Source organism: Nylanderia fulva, unplaced genomic scaffold (genome assembly GCF_048542155.1).
Source record: "Nylanderia fulva isolate GAGA-0341 unplaced genomic scaffold, ASM4854215v1 Scaffold1232, whole genome shotgun sequence".
Lineage (NCBI taxonomy): Eukaryota > Metazoa > Arthropoda > Insecta > Hymenoptera > Formicidae > Nylanderia > Nylanderia fulva.
Window position 1 is genome coordinate 3,264 of NW_028189446.1, and position 14,973 is coordinate 18,236.

General features: G+C 39.0%; 2 pseudogenes; both read right to left on the reverse strand.

Moving 5' to 3' along the window:
- Positions 1 to 1,376: 1,376 nt before the first annotated feature.
- Positions 1,377 to 14,757, reverse strand: LOC146724615 (uncharacterized; annotated as a pseudogene).
- LOC146724616 (uncharacterized) lies at positions 12,101 to 12,788 on the reverse strand (annotated as a pseudogene).
- Positions 14,758 to 14,973: the final 216 nt, after the last annotated feature.

Genomic DNA, 14,973 nt, shown 5'->3' on the forward strand with positions numbered 1-14,973 from the left:
TTTTAGTAGTTCTACACCCCCAAAAGATGGACTTTGATGGTGCAGGATAAGAGACTTGTAGTGTCTTTTTTAAGGTCTTTTAGGGTTTGAACATGGCCGGAGACACTACCGCGTCTCCTGAAAAGAAAGAAAGAGAGAGAGAGAGAGAGAGAGAAAATATAATTATGATATTTAAAATAAAATCGTAGTTAAGATAAAGATTTCTGATAGAAGAGATATTAGATGAAAACGATACATCTAATGCAATTTACTTCTCTGCGCTTGTGTTATTTATGAAATGTGTATTCACAAGATATTACTAGTTGTCAAGTATAATATATGTAATCCTTTTATAAAAAAATTATATAAATTATTTAAAATCACTATATTTTACTTACAAACTATCTGTCATTGCTATATAGAATTAATTTTAATATTTTTTTCAATTAAAAAGACAGGAATATAAGTAAACATTTGAGACATTTTGAGATACAAAAATATTGTGGAGCTCTTAAGGAAACGGGAGGGCCCTCTTTTTGTAATATTCCAAGAAATTAATCTTGAAAAATTACGAAAATTTCAATGCAACAGACTCAGTTTTATATATATTATTAGATCAATGCAAAATAATAATGTTACAGAAGTTGTAATTGTATAAAATATTGTTTTAAAAGTTAATCAAAAAAAGCATAATTGTCCGTTTTAGGACAATTATTTAAATAATTAGTATCAAAATTAATTTTACTGATTTATTTTTTTTTTACAATTTGATGAATATAAATGTTATGTAAAAAGTAGAAGGATAAAACATTAAATATGTAGATAGTAGGAATTGTAAAAATATATTTCTATGTATAGTCACAAAAAAGTATTCTTATATATTTGTTTAAAGCAATTTGAAATATATTTAGTAAAATAATAATTGAACAATGAACGTATGAGCATATACATGTATATTATATATATAAAAACACAAACCTAATACATATATGTATAATAGTATGTTGCACTTGTAATCATGAATACATATTATCAATAAAAGAATTAAAATAAATAACTTTACAAGTATTGCTTCTATACATATAATATAAATATATGAAGAAATCAAAATAAAAAACTTGTGTAGCTTTTGCTTTCTTTTTTATAAAATTCTCGCAATGTAACTTAACTTTTAGCTTAACGTGTTATATAATTAATTTCACATATTGCACTTGTAATCATGAATACATATTATCAATAAAAATTATAATAAATAACTACACAGTACTGCTACTCTACATATAATATAAATATGTGAAAAAATCAAAATAAATAGCTTGCGCAGTGCAGCTTTTCTAAATTTCTTTTTTATAAAATTCTCGCAATGTAACTTAACTTTTAGTTTAATGTGTCATATAATTAATTTCACATATTGCACTTGTAATCATGAATATATATTATCAATAAAAGAATTGTAATAACTACACAGTACTGCTACTGTACATACAATATAAATATATGAAGAAATCAAAATAAATGACTTTGCGCAGTGCAACTTCTCTAACTTCTTTTTTTATAAAATTCTCACAACGTAACTTAATTTTTAGTTCAATGTGATGAAATAATAAAAATTAGGTATTCTACTTATTTTTTGCATTTGCTTAAATACAAGTAATCTACGTATTATTTTTGAATAAAAAATTAAAATATTTCCGATTTGACTAAATAAATATTTTCTGAAAAAATATTTATTCATTTAGTGACGCTTAAATTTGCCAGATATATAGTTATGGATCCACGTTTTAATTTGAGCAACGGATCGATTAAATAAGCACTTATTTTTTTCTTTTATACAGGAAATTTTTTTGTTAGATGGCAGCTGTGAAGTGGTAATTTCTTTTTGAAATTCTTTCAATATTGTATTACGTTCTTCTTCCGTCCAACGTCTTCGTTTTGTTATACCAAATGGAGATGCTACAAAATAAATTAATTATCTATGAATCAGAATAAATATTTCTATATAAAAAGCAATAATTTACCTAAATTTTATTTAAATGTATTTTTATTTAAATTACTAGTAGAATAAAATTACTTTAAAATTCTCTTCAGAGTACTGACAAACTTTCATTAATAAGAAAATATTAAAATTATAACGTCATAATTATAAGAATAAAAAGAAATAGAAATGCAAAAATAAAATAATATAAAATAATATAAAATAATATAAAATAATATAAAAAATACAAATAATATAAATAAATATATAACTAAATTAAGCTAATGTGTGTGGAACCTTTATCATTTATCATTATTATTTTTTAATTAAATATTGTTGTTATGTACATTAAAATTCTATCAAAAAATGCATTATAAATAAAAGCTTAATATATTAATATACTTTGACATAGTCACATGAAAATATAATACTAAATAATATTTAAAAGAAAATCCACTCTGACTTGATAAGTTTATAAAACTGAATACAATATGTGAAAATGAGAAAATAAACTTACTACTGCCACGTTTCTTTATCTTTGGGGAATAAGTTTCGTCAGAATCATTGTCATTATTCACTATAGTATGGTTTTGATGCACGATTTTCTTTTTTACAGATTTTTGTTGTTCATCTGTTACGCTAAGAAATTTCGGTAATTTCCTTTCTGTTCGTAATAAAGAAGGCTTACGTGAACTTATCATACATGTTTCGGCATCGTTTTCCGATTCTGCACTCGAAGTATCTTTGTTTGTTTCTTGCATCTCTTCCTCTTCTGTTAATAATAACACAATATTATGATAATTATTATATATGTATATATATAGTGTAACCCAATTCTTGAAACTAAGGGCTAATATATGCTACAACCGCGGACGTCGATGCATAAAAATTGAGGTAAAGCAGAATGAACACAATAATGAAACGTATTCTCAATTTGAATCCATTTCAATGAATATATCATATTCATACTTTGATTTAATAGGTTCCAAACGTAACGTTTCATTGTTGCTGTTTGAGATTGCAAATAAATCCGAGTTATTTCATGCAATTTCAAGTAAGTAAGCCTATCCATTCTAATCTATTTCAGTTGTTATTATCATGCGTCGCCGGTAAATAAACAATAGAAAAAAATTCACCCAGATCAAAATATCTACGTACATAAATCATTAGGGCAATTAAAATGTCATAATAAATAACAATCCCGCAACGGGTACCGCACGGAGATATAACTGCCGATGTCGCAAAACACATGCGCAAAGCGATCACGTGGCTCTGGAAGGCCAATCAATAAAATAATCGATCCGCTCGCGCATGTCAGGCCCGTGCCTACTCCGCGCGAGAACCGGGCAGCCAATAACGTTCGGCGCCCTTGCGTCACATCACCACTTTTGAAGTGATCGAAATCAATTGGTGCGTGATGATCGTGACGGGGCCCTCCTAGCACCGCGTTGATAAAAGGGGCGTCGACGAAACTTTTCATCTTATCGCCTTTCCGCCGTGAAACACATATCACAAACCGCTTATTAGATAAACCGCAAAACCACGTTGACGGAACCGCCGCTTACTTCCGCACTCTGATTTGATTCCGATTTTTCTGTAAACTAATTACTATTGTGAAAAGTTTGTTAAAGTGTTGTTTTTTTAATTGTGGATAATATTAAAGTCTTTTTTCAAATATAAAAGTGACTTCATCCTTTGGTGCCACGCGATCCTTTCTCTCGCAATCGCGTTTCGTGAACAAATATTTTGGTCCTTCGAGCCGGAGCTCTCGTTGAGCCGGCACCCGCAAGTTCGCGAACGTGATTTCCATCGGTGCGTGAAGTGAGTGTCCGCCAGCATCCAGCAAACTATCGAAGATGGATCTGCTCACGCTGATTGACTGTCAGCGTGAAGTCCAAGTTCGCATCGCACGCTCAGTAGAGTATCTCAGAAAGCTGGGGAACGCCAACATCACCGCCAGCGCCGTCACCACTCGCACCAGGATCATTGACCAGTTGTGGTCGAAATTTGAGACGCAGCATGATCTCATCCGCTCAGGTCTGAAAGATAAATTCAATGAAAGCGATTATGTCAAATCAGGATTGCATGAGGATACCGAAACCTCTATGTGGCACAACGGAGCTTGCTGGATGGCTACGCCGAGCAATTCCAGGAGTCTCCTCCGTCGCCCGTTCGCCGGAATACCGAGGGCGCTTCAAGGTCCTCGTTGCCGCGTATCAAGGTGCCGCTGTTCTCTGGCAACTACGCAGATTGGCCATCCTTCCGAGACCTTTTCCTCTCCGTCATCGGAGAACAACACGTCGATCTCAAACATCGAGCGTCTTCACCATCTTCGTTCGAGCGTGACCGGACAAGCTGAAAAATTAATACGATCATTACCTGTCACCGGCGACAATTACGATCGCGCTTGGGCAATCTTGAGCAAACATTATGAGAACAAGAGAGGAACTTATCCGCTCCAACTTTGCCACATTCGTCAACGTGTCAAAGATGAAGGGAGATACCGCGATGAGTTGAGTCGATCCATAACGCCGCCACCACCGTCGTCACGCGCAGGAGAGCATCGGTCGTCCGATCGACACGCACGGGATGGACCTCTTCAATTACCTCGTCACGGAGCTCTTCGACGCAACCACTCGCCTCGAATGGGAGTCATCCACATCAGGATCCGCCGAACCACCATCGCTCGAAACACTTCTCGATTTCATTAGCGACGGATCCGACACTCAACGCTGTACGACCGAAAGCGATCAACAAACACTCAGGCGAAGCACGAGCGGCCAAATCTCACGTCACCAAGCACGGACCGGCATCTCCACAATGTGCACTGTGCGGGAGAAAACACACGCTCATGGCCTGCCGTGAGTTCAAGGCCAAGTCTCTGCGGAACGAAAGACATTCGTGGAGACGAACAGCTATGTTACAATTGCCTGGGGAACCACTTTCTCTCACGATGTCATCGAAGAAAAACTGCTTCACTTGAACGCACGTCACCACACAATGTTGCACGAGGCACACACCGCGTCTCCGGCCTCCGAGGTCAACAGGTCTGCCGCCGCATCAGCTTCCTCAACTTGCCACGACACTAGCCACTACCCATCAGAGCGAGGATCGAAAGGCCATCCTCCTAGCAACGGCACGCGTCAACATAGCTGACAGGTATGGATCTCCTCACGCAGTGCGAGCTCTACTCGATCAGGGTTCTGAGCTGTCCATCATCTCCGAAACGGTGGCTCAACGATTACGACTACCTCGAGTTCACACAGGACTGTCCATCTTCGGGGTGGAGGAGCCGTCCAGGGCCAACCCGCGGCAAGGTCACGCTGAATATATCTTCAGACGGACCAACGCCAAGCTCTCCGTGGTGGCATACGTTCTGCCGCGCCTCCTGCTGACGCAAGGTCCCGCATCAAGGACCAACCAACGTTGGCCTCACATTCAAGGCCTCAGCGTGGCCGACCCAACCTTCCAGGACGACGACCCCGCGGAGTTACTCCTGGGAGCGGAGGTCTGCTCGTTTATTATCGAGGAGGGCGTACGCAAGGGCGGTCCAGAGATGCCGATCGCCCAGAAGACCATGCTTGGTTGGATTCTCTCCGGGGGGTCAGATGCAACAGCAACCGAGGATCACCGCCGCACGTTCCGCTGCACCGCTGATTATGACCTCGCTGATCTGGTGCGTCGATTCGGGAACAGGAAACAGGAGCCCACCGCTGTCGCATCCTCACTCCCGACGAACAAAGATGTGAGGAGTCTTTGTGCGCAGTCACACCCGCACTGCCGCTGGGAGATATGTGGTGAGGTTGCCATTTTCCTCACCGCCAACAGCACTGAGGAGACTCGCAGACCAGCGGAACGTCTCCTGACAGCCATGGAGCGACGCTGCGTCCAGGATCCTCGCTTCGGTGACCTCTACCGCAGCTTCATGCGGGAATACGAAGACCTGCGACACATGACGATGCTAAAACACTGCGGTAATTGATCGTCAAGACAAGTGTTACTTACCACATCATGGGGTCTTCACGGAATCCAGCACCACCACCAAGTTGAGGGTCGTCTTCAACGGATCGCAGCAAACGCGAGCAGGGAAGCGCTTGAACACGCATCTCCTCACTGGTGCAAAACCTGTTCCGACACTCGCCGACGTGCTGCTCCGATGGCGTCAACACCGCTACGTCTCGTCGCCGACATAGAAAAGATTGTACCGGCAGATTCTCGTGCATCCAGACGATTGTCGCTCCAGACGATCCTGTGGCGGCATTCTCCGGACGATGAAGTGCAGGAATACCAGTTGAGAACGGTCACGTACGGTCTCGGTTGCGCTCCATTCCTCGCCATACGGACTCTTCACCAACTAGCTGAGGATGAGAGGAGCATTTTCCTCGAGGCGCTGTGGCCTTGCGACGGGATTGCTACGTCGATGACGTCGTCACCGGAGCAACCACCTCGAGGGAGCAATCGTCCTCCAGACGGAACTACGCAAACCTCTGTAAGGCGGGTGGATTTCCGTTGAAAAAGTGGGCAGCCAACAATGAGGAGATACTGACAGGCGTCCCGCAGGATCATCGCATGCAACAATCGCAGCACTCATGGAATGGGGAGAGCCACTCAACGCTAGGACTTTGATGGCATCCTCAAGACGATCAGTTCTCCTTCGTGCTGCGTCCACCGTCTATAAAGGAATACACGAAGAGACATGTCCTCTCTGAAACCGCACGTCTCTTCGATCCAATGGGTTGGCTCGCTCCAGTCGTCATCCGCGCGAAGATCCTCATCCAGACTACGTGGCTTCAGGGATTGGATTGGGATGCCCCCACTGCCGACAGCCGACGCTCATCGTTGGCAGCAACTGTTGGGTGACTCTCTAACTCCTCGACCGCCTGAGAATACCTCGCTGGCTAGGCACTGGACGTGGAGACTCATCGCTGCAACTCCATGGTTTCGCCGATGCATCCGAACGAGGGTACGCCGCAGCCGTATACCTCCGCATCGCTGAAAAAGAGGGAACGTCAGTGAAGCTGCTAATGGCCAAGAGCAAGGTGGCACCTGTCAAGCAAGTGACCTTGCCAAGACTCGAGCTTTGCGCCGCCGCCTTACTCACCACGTTGACACAGCATGTTCAAATCACGCTCGACTTGACAGACACACCCAACTCATCTGTGGTCTGACTCGAAGGTCACGCTTCAGTGGATCCAAGGACACGCCTTGCGGTGGAAGACCTTCGTTGCCAATCGGGTGTCCCACATCCAAACCCTGTTGCCAAATGCACTCTGGAGACACGTGGCGGGTCAAGACAACCCTGCGGATTGTGCATTAAGGGGCGTTTACTCAGTCGGAATTACAAATACACATTATGGTGGCGGGACCCTACATGGTTGCGGAGGAAGAGGACTGCAGGGGCCAATCGCCGAGGTGAACACCCAGGAGGACGACCTTTCTGAGAGACGAGCCGTTGGGCCTACTGACCAAGAGCCTGGTCGTCATGGAACCTGAGCTCTTCTTCGCTTCTCGTCGTTGCACCGCTTGTTACGAGTCACAAGATGGTGTCGTCGCTGGCTTCGCACGGCAGAACCAACTAACCACACCTGGACGGCCACTAAACCTCGGACGAGTTGGAAGTAGCTCTGTCGCATGGTTACGAGGAGTACAAGCACTCACTTCCCTGACGAGGTCACCGCCATTCCGCAGGTCGCACTGTTGCAACACGCAGTCCGTTGGCCAAATTGACTCCATACATTGTGCACAAGGCGTTTTAAGAGTGGGAGGACGTCTGAAGAATTCACTCTTGCCACAGGACGAGAGACACCCAATGATCGTCCCAGCAACCTCATGGCTGCCCTCGACTGCTGATCGTTCTTGTCATCGCCGGACCTGCACGGAGGAGTGCAATGACTCTGGGATTGCTTCGACAGCGGTTTTGGGTGCTTCGAGGACTTTACCCGGTGAAGCAGCGATTACATCGCTGTGTACCTGCACAAGGTGGCGAGCGACAACACCACAACCACCTATGGGCAATCTGCCCACGCGGGTCACTCCAACACGGCCATTCCTCCGCACTGGACTGGAACTACGCGGGGGCCAATCTCATCCGGACCAGCAAGGGCCGCGGTCACCGGGCCTACAAGGGCTATATTGCGGTCTTCATCGGGCTTCTGGTCCGAAGGCCATCCATCTAGAGCTCGTCTCAGATTACTCGTCGGAAGCCTTCATCGCCGCTTTCGCCGATTTGTCTCCCGACGGGGTTCTCTGCACCAAACATTTTCAGCGACTGCGGCACGACCTTCGTTGGAGCTGACCGCACCCTACGAGAGCTTTCATTCCCGGCATCTCCGGAGGGTCGAGGGTCGCACGCGCAGCTGCCAGGAGGGTACCCGGGCTGGGCACTTCAATCACGCCGGCGGCCCCGCACTTCGGTGGATTATGGGAGGCCGCTGTAAAATCTGCCAGTATCACCTGCGGAGGGTATAGGCGAAACCACCCTCACCTTCGAGGAATTAAATACACTCCTCACTCAAATTGAAGCATGTCTCAATTCTCGACCGTTGGCAGGCACTCTCCGACGATCCAGACGATGTTCAGCGCTCACTCCCGGACACTTCCTGATCGGGGCACCTCTTTCGCCATCCCTGAGCCGCTGCAGGAAGAAGAACCTGGTTCCTCGAGATCACGATGGCAACATCTACAACAAATGAGAGATCACTTCTGGGGGAGGTGGTCGAAGGAGTACATCCACGGACTCACCTCTCGTTCAAAGTGGCTGAAGAATGAGACGGCACCCCACATCGGAGTCTCTGCCTGGTGGGGCTCCGAGATCTCTCCTCAAGTCGATGGCCGCTTGCCCGGATCACGAAGCTGCATCACGGAGACGACGGCGTGGTGCGCGTGGTCACCATCACAGACCGCGTCTTCCGAGCTCAGGCGTCCCGCTCGTCATGATCTGTCCCTGCTTCCACAGGATGTTGAAGGCAGACACGACGTTACCGATGACGTGCAAGATACGCCGCACAGCCACACCACACAGATAACACACCATTATACACACTACCGGTCACATCTTTCACACTTTAACACAAATACACATTCACACACGATTCAAACACTACACGCCATTTGTACACCTAACGGAGCATTAATTATGCCATCATAATGCCATCATTGTCTTACGCAACCACTCTCCAAATCGCGGTATTCACCAACACGTGGCGGATATTTCACAGCTGATCGAGTCTAGCGCGACAACGACGATCACCACGCTGCGTCGTGACGCGCAGCCGCCACCGGCACAATCCCGACCAATAAAGCGTCGGGAGGCCCGCCGGCCCAGCACTCATCAACGGAATTGGTTTCGTCACAACGTAACAGGCGGGCGGGATGTTTGAGATTGCAAATAAATCCGAGTTTTATTTCATGCAATTTCAAGTAAGTAGCCTTATCCACTTCTAATCTATTTCAGTTTGTTTATTATCATGCGTCGCGGTAAAATAAACAATGAAAAAAATTCACCCAGATCACAAATATCTACGTACATAAATCATTAGGGCAATTAAAAAGTCATATAAATAACAATCCGCAACGGGTACCGCACGGAGATATAACTGCTGCGTGATGTCGGCAAAAACACATGCCGCAAAGCGATCACGTGGCTCTGGTAAGGCCAATCAAGTAAAATAATCGTCCGCTCGCGCATGTCAGGCCCGTGCCTACTCCGCGCGAGAACCGGGCAGCCAATAACGTTCGGCCCTTGCGTCACATCACCACTTTGAAGTGATCGAAATCATTGGTGCGTGATGACGTGACGGGCCCTAGCACCGCATTGATAAAAGGGGCGTCGACGAAACTTTTCATCTTATCGCCTTCCGCCGTGAAACACATATCACAAACCGCTTATTAGATAAACCGCAAAAAACCCCGTTGACGACCGCGCTTAATCCGCACTCTGATTTGATTCCGATGTTCTGTAAATAATTACTATGTGAAAAGTTTGTTAAAGTGTTGTTTTTTAATTGTGGATAATATTTAAAGTCTTTTTTTCAAATAATAAAAGTGATCATCCCTTTGGTGCCGCGCGATCCTTCTCTCGCCACGCGTTCGTGAACAGTTGATTATTTACAATACTTTTATTCTACACGAATACATGATCGTGGCACACATTAGCCTTAATTTATAAGTTTGGTTATAAGGGAACTGTTGTCTGATTTTTCTTCTAATTAAATAGATATATTAGAATGCAGAAAAGTTTAAAAAGGAATGCAATAATTAATATATTATATTTATACAAAAAATTAATATATAAAAAGTACTTGTGGCATATATATAATAAGATAAATAGTGTATATACCTGAATCACTATTATTAGTTTGCTGTTGCTCATTTCACCTAATGCTGCTTCAAGAAATTTCGTCATACGAACTATCTCTACAGCTGCTATTGACTGTCGTAATGGCGTTTATGAGATTTTCTCGTGATGTCCCATAAAGTTCGCCAAATCATCCACTTCATTGTAAGATAAATTTAACGTAATGCATGTTGTAGCAATATGTTTACGTAATTCAGTACCTCTTAAAAGAATGTGGTATTTGTGCATATCCATTTTTAGAAAAATATCGCATAAGGATACACGCTCTTAAATATTTGAAATGGCGTTTGGTACTACTGGGTATGCCAAACACATACGGATTTTTTCAGGAACATTTGCATCCTTTCGCTGGTTCAAAAATAGTTCAACACATTGTACTAATTCCATGTCTAAAATCACAGGCAATGTACGTCCAATTTTCCACGAATTAAGAATCTTACGTATTTATCAGCAACCTATAACAAAGTTATATGTAGATTATTATTTGCATCATATACCATATTGTGCGTAATTTAATTAAAATACTTGTAAATAAAAAATATTATACATAATATTTATAAATAAATAATAGTAATAATAATTTTTACCTGCTGTAATTGTGCCTAATGATTTGTATAAATCTAATGATTTTCTTTCGTTATACCTTCGCGAGTAATAAAATCGTCAATAGTAACCCGTTCTTTTCTCCTGCTCTTCTTCTTTTAAAAACTTGCATTGATGTAAGTGTAACTTTTGCAAGTTTTAGCAATGTTTCGTATTTAAATTCTTCTGAAGTTTTGCATACAATGATTTTCTTTCGTTTTTTAGATATGGTGTAATTTTTTTATATCTTCCATAGATGGAAAGGGCATAACTTTTTCTGTCTTTATTTGTGTCATTTTTTCTTCTATGTTTTGTTTATAGATATACCATAATCTTCTTGAATAATTTTAAAAAGTTTTCTGTAGCATTTGCTTTTCTATTCCCATTAGCTTTTAGCATTCATTTATTAACAAATTACCAATTTGTTTTAATATGTCCCAATATTTGACGCAACTGATGGTGCACCATATTTTTATTAATATCATCAAAATGAGCTACTTTATTTACTGCTTTCAGACAATCATCATATATGGAAGGATTAATATCAGAAAAACTCTGTTATGGTTAGAGTTATATTCTTTCATTGCGATAAGAAACCTTTTATAATCGAAGTTTAGCACGTATCATATCTGGTTTGTGGTTGATGATTTGTCTGATACATAATTTGTTCGCAAATGTTATTATTAAATTTTTCATATTTAATACTTGTGTAAAATCAACTTCCTCAAACTGGGAATAAAACTTTTCTTACTGTCTCACTTGCCACATTCATGAATTCTGCCCATCACAGCACGTCCTAAAACTTGTACATTTCTGCCTTTGGATTCTCCTACACATTCTTTAAAATGATGCCTGATATATTTTTAGTGAACATCCTTACACTTTGCGCAACTTTATAAATCTTGTACTGTTTGCAACTATTTTTGGCAGGCCTTCGACAAACAATTAATTCTCCCGTATTAAGAAAGGATCCGTATTATGTATGAAATATTCCTTTTTTTTTCTAATAGACTCTATAATTTGTTTCTCTTCTTTCTAAATATACCTGCAATGAGAATATTAAGTAAGTATGTATAATGTAAATAAGTATATATAAAGTAAATATTAATAAAAATTATAACAGTATTAATATATTATATTTAACAAATAATCAATTTATAAAAAAAATACTATAAACTTAAATAATTATACAGAATTGAAAAATATGATCACCTTTGGGTAATAATACAAATTTCTTACTTCAGGTTCAATTTATGCACGTTTCTAAATGACGTGCAATTTTACTCGAAACTTTTTGCAATAGTAGCAAAAATTTTTTTTGATGTCCCTTAGGTTGAGAAAATGGAAAACAATAAATTGTTTCTCTACAACCAAATGTATTGATAGAAGAAGATTTATCAGTGATTTTTGAAGAATTTTTATCATTAGTTGCAGAAACATTATTGCGGAAGCTTTCATGTTCCCGTAATTTCTTTTCAATTGTAATTTCCGATGCTGAAGGTAGATATTCCCAAGTACTTGATGTGTTTGCAGAAGCAATATGGTCATTAATATCATCACGGGAAATCATATTATTATAACTATCATTACTTAATGTGTTTGCACAAGCAATGTTGGTCGTTTAAAATTTTTCATCATCACAGGAAATCATATTGTTATCACTATTATTATAATTTATAGAAGCTTTGGCGTTAGTGAGATCATTTAAGATACTTAGAATTATAATCATCGTTAAAAGAAAAATCATGACACTTTGAGAACAATACCCGTTCAGAAACATTGAAATTTTTCATTATCATGGAAAATGTCAGATTATTATTATGATAATTATTACTGTTCATAAATTAATATCAATTCAGTATTTACATGACAGTTATTGTCATCATCACAAGAAAATATCAATTATTATCAAACCACAGTTATCTTAGAATTATTAGCATTAATGTTATTATTATTGCACAAAAGTGATATATCAATATTAGAATCATTATTCATCGTAGAAATTGATACTGATATTACTATCTACCGTTTTACAACCTTACTATTATCACAAAAAGATATACATTATTAAAAGTCATATCATTTGCAGAATGTTAGATTAATAGTACTATCTACACATTATGATTTCTATCATTACAGGAAAATGTAATGTTAAGTTTAGTAGCCTTTACTCTATCTGCTCATTATTAGACTCATTAGAAATTATCATAGCATTATCACAAACCAAACAAGTTTGTTAGAATTTTAGTGGACGCAACCTTCATCATTTATTGCATTGTGATCATGTTCATTAGAACATAATGTATCAATATTAGGATCATTATCATTTGTTAGAATTATTGATAATCACTATGTATGTTTTGCAACCATTATTGTTCTCATAAGAAAGTATCACATTATCAAAATCAGTTTTCATTTGCTGAAACTGTGAGCATTAATAGTGCTATCTACTACATTATGATTTCTGTCATTACAGGAAAATGTAATGTTAAGTTTAGTAGCCTTTACTCTATTCTGCTCATTATTGGGACTCACTAGAAATTATCAATAGCTTATCACAACCAACAATTTTGTTAGAATTATTAGTGATGCAACCTCATCATTTATTGCATTGTGATCATGTTCATTAGAACATGATGTATCAATATTAGGATCATTATCATTCGTAGAATTATTGATATCACTATGTACTGTTTTGCAACCATTATTGTTCTCATAAGAAAGTATCACATTATCAAAATCAGTATCATTTGCAAAAACTGTTAGCATAATAGTGCTATCTACTCCCATTATGATTTCTGTCATTACAGGAAAATGTAATGTTAAGTTTAGTAGCCTTACTTATTCTGCTCATTATTAGACTCACTAGAAATTATCATAGCATTATCACAACCAACAATTTGGTTAGATTATTAGTTACACAATTTCATCATTTATTGCAGTGTGATCATGTTCATTAGAAAATGTCCCGTTTTATCAACATCAGTACTATTCGCAGAATTATTGTCATTAATATATCTACAATGCTTATCATTTCCATTATTATCGGCATTATTATTGTAAAATTATCAGTATTACCAATAATTTTCGTTTTAAATCCGTTATTAGACATCAACGTGTTTTATAAGATAATTGATGTATACTTTGATCATTTGCATTGTGGCCTTGTCCATGATCAAAGAAATGATAGACATATTGTCAAAATCAAATAGCACTATTATAAATTGTTAGTATTAGTATATTTTTAGTATAGTTCATATTGATAATGCAAGCATCTTGTGGTATTTCTGTAGTTTCTACAAAAAAGTATAATTACTGTAAAAAATAGAAATGCAATATATTGCATGTAGTTTTAGAATTATAATACTGTAATACTTACTATTTATTATTATTGACAATTAATTTTATGTTTTCAGAGCAATACGTGGATTATTTGTATTTAAACTTTTAGCAATTGCAGAAGATCATTTTTTATTTTCTCTGTAACAATAAATATAGTAATTTCAATTATTATATATAAATAACCAGAAATTAACGCGTTGATGCAAGAATTAACTGAAAAGAAATTAAAAAGCAGTGCTAAGTAAAAAACTTTAGATTTTTACGACTTCAAGTTAATATTAACCTGTTAAAAATCGACTAAAAAGGTTACGTGCTGTGTTGCTCAAGATTAACAATATTATTGCAATGAAAACATTTTATATTTTTTTAATAAATATAGAATGGGTGATACTATTCTGTGCAATTGTACGTATAATACATGTTTTTTTTCGATTCCTAACTGGGACATTTACGCGTCTTCTCTTGTGTTTTATATTACATGATATTTATGATAATTACAAAAAAATAATATATATCGTGACATTTTCACTTAATGTGATGCAATCGCGTACAAACGAAACGAAAATTTTCATTAAATGTAAACCGAAATCTATATATATACGCAATTTCTTATGCAATATTGTAATAATAGGAAGGTGCCGGTCCGCCCAAATATAAGTTTGTTCGCATAGCAGGCTCCCCCCAACATACTTCTCGCTCCAATGCGATCCTATTGGAATTTGGATATAAAGATGCTTTT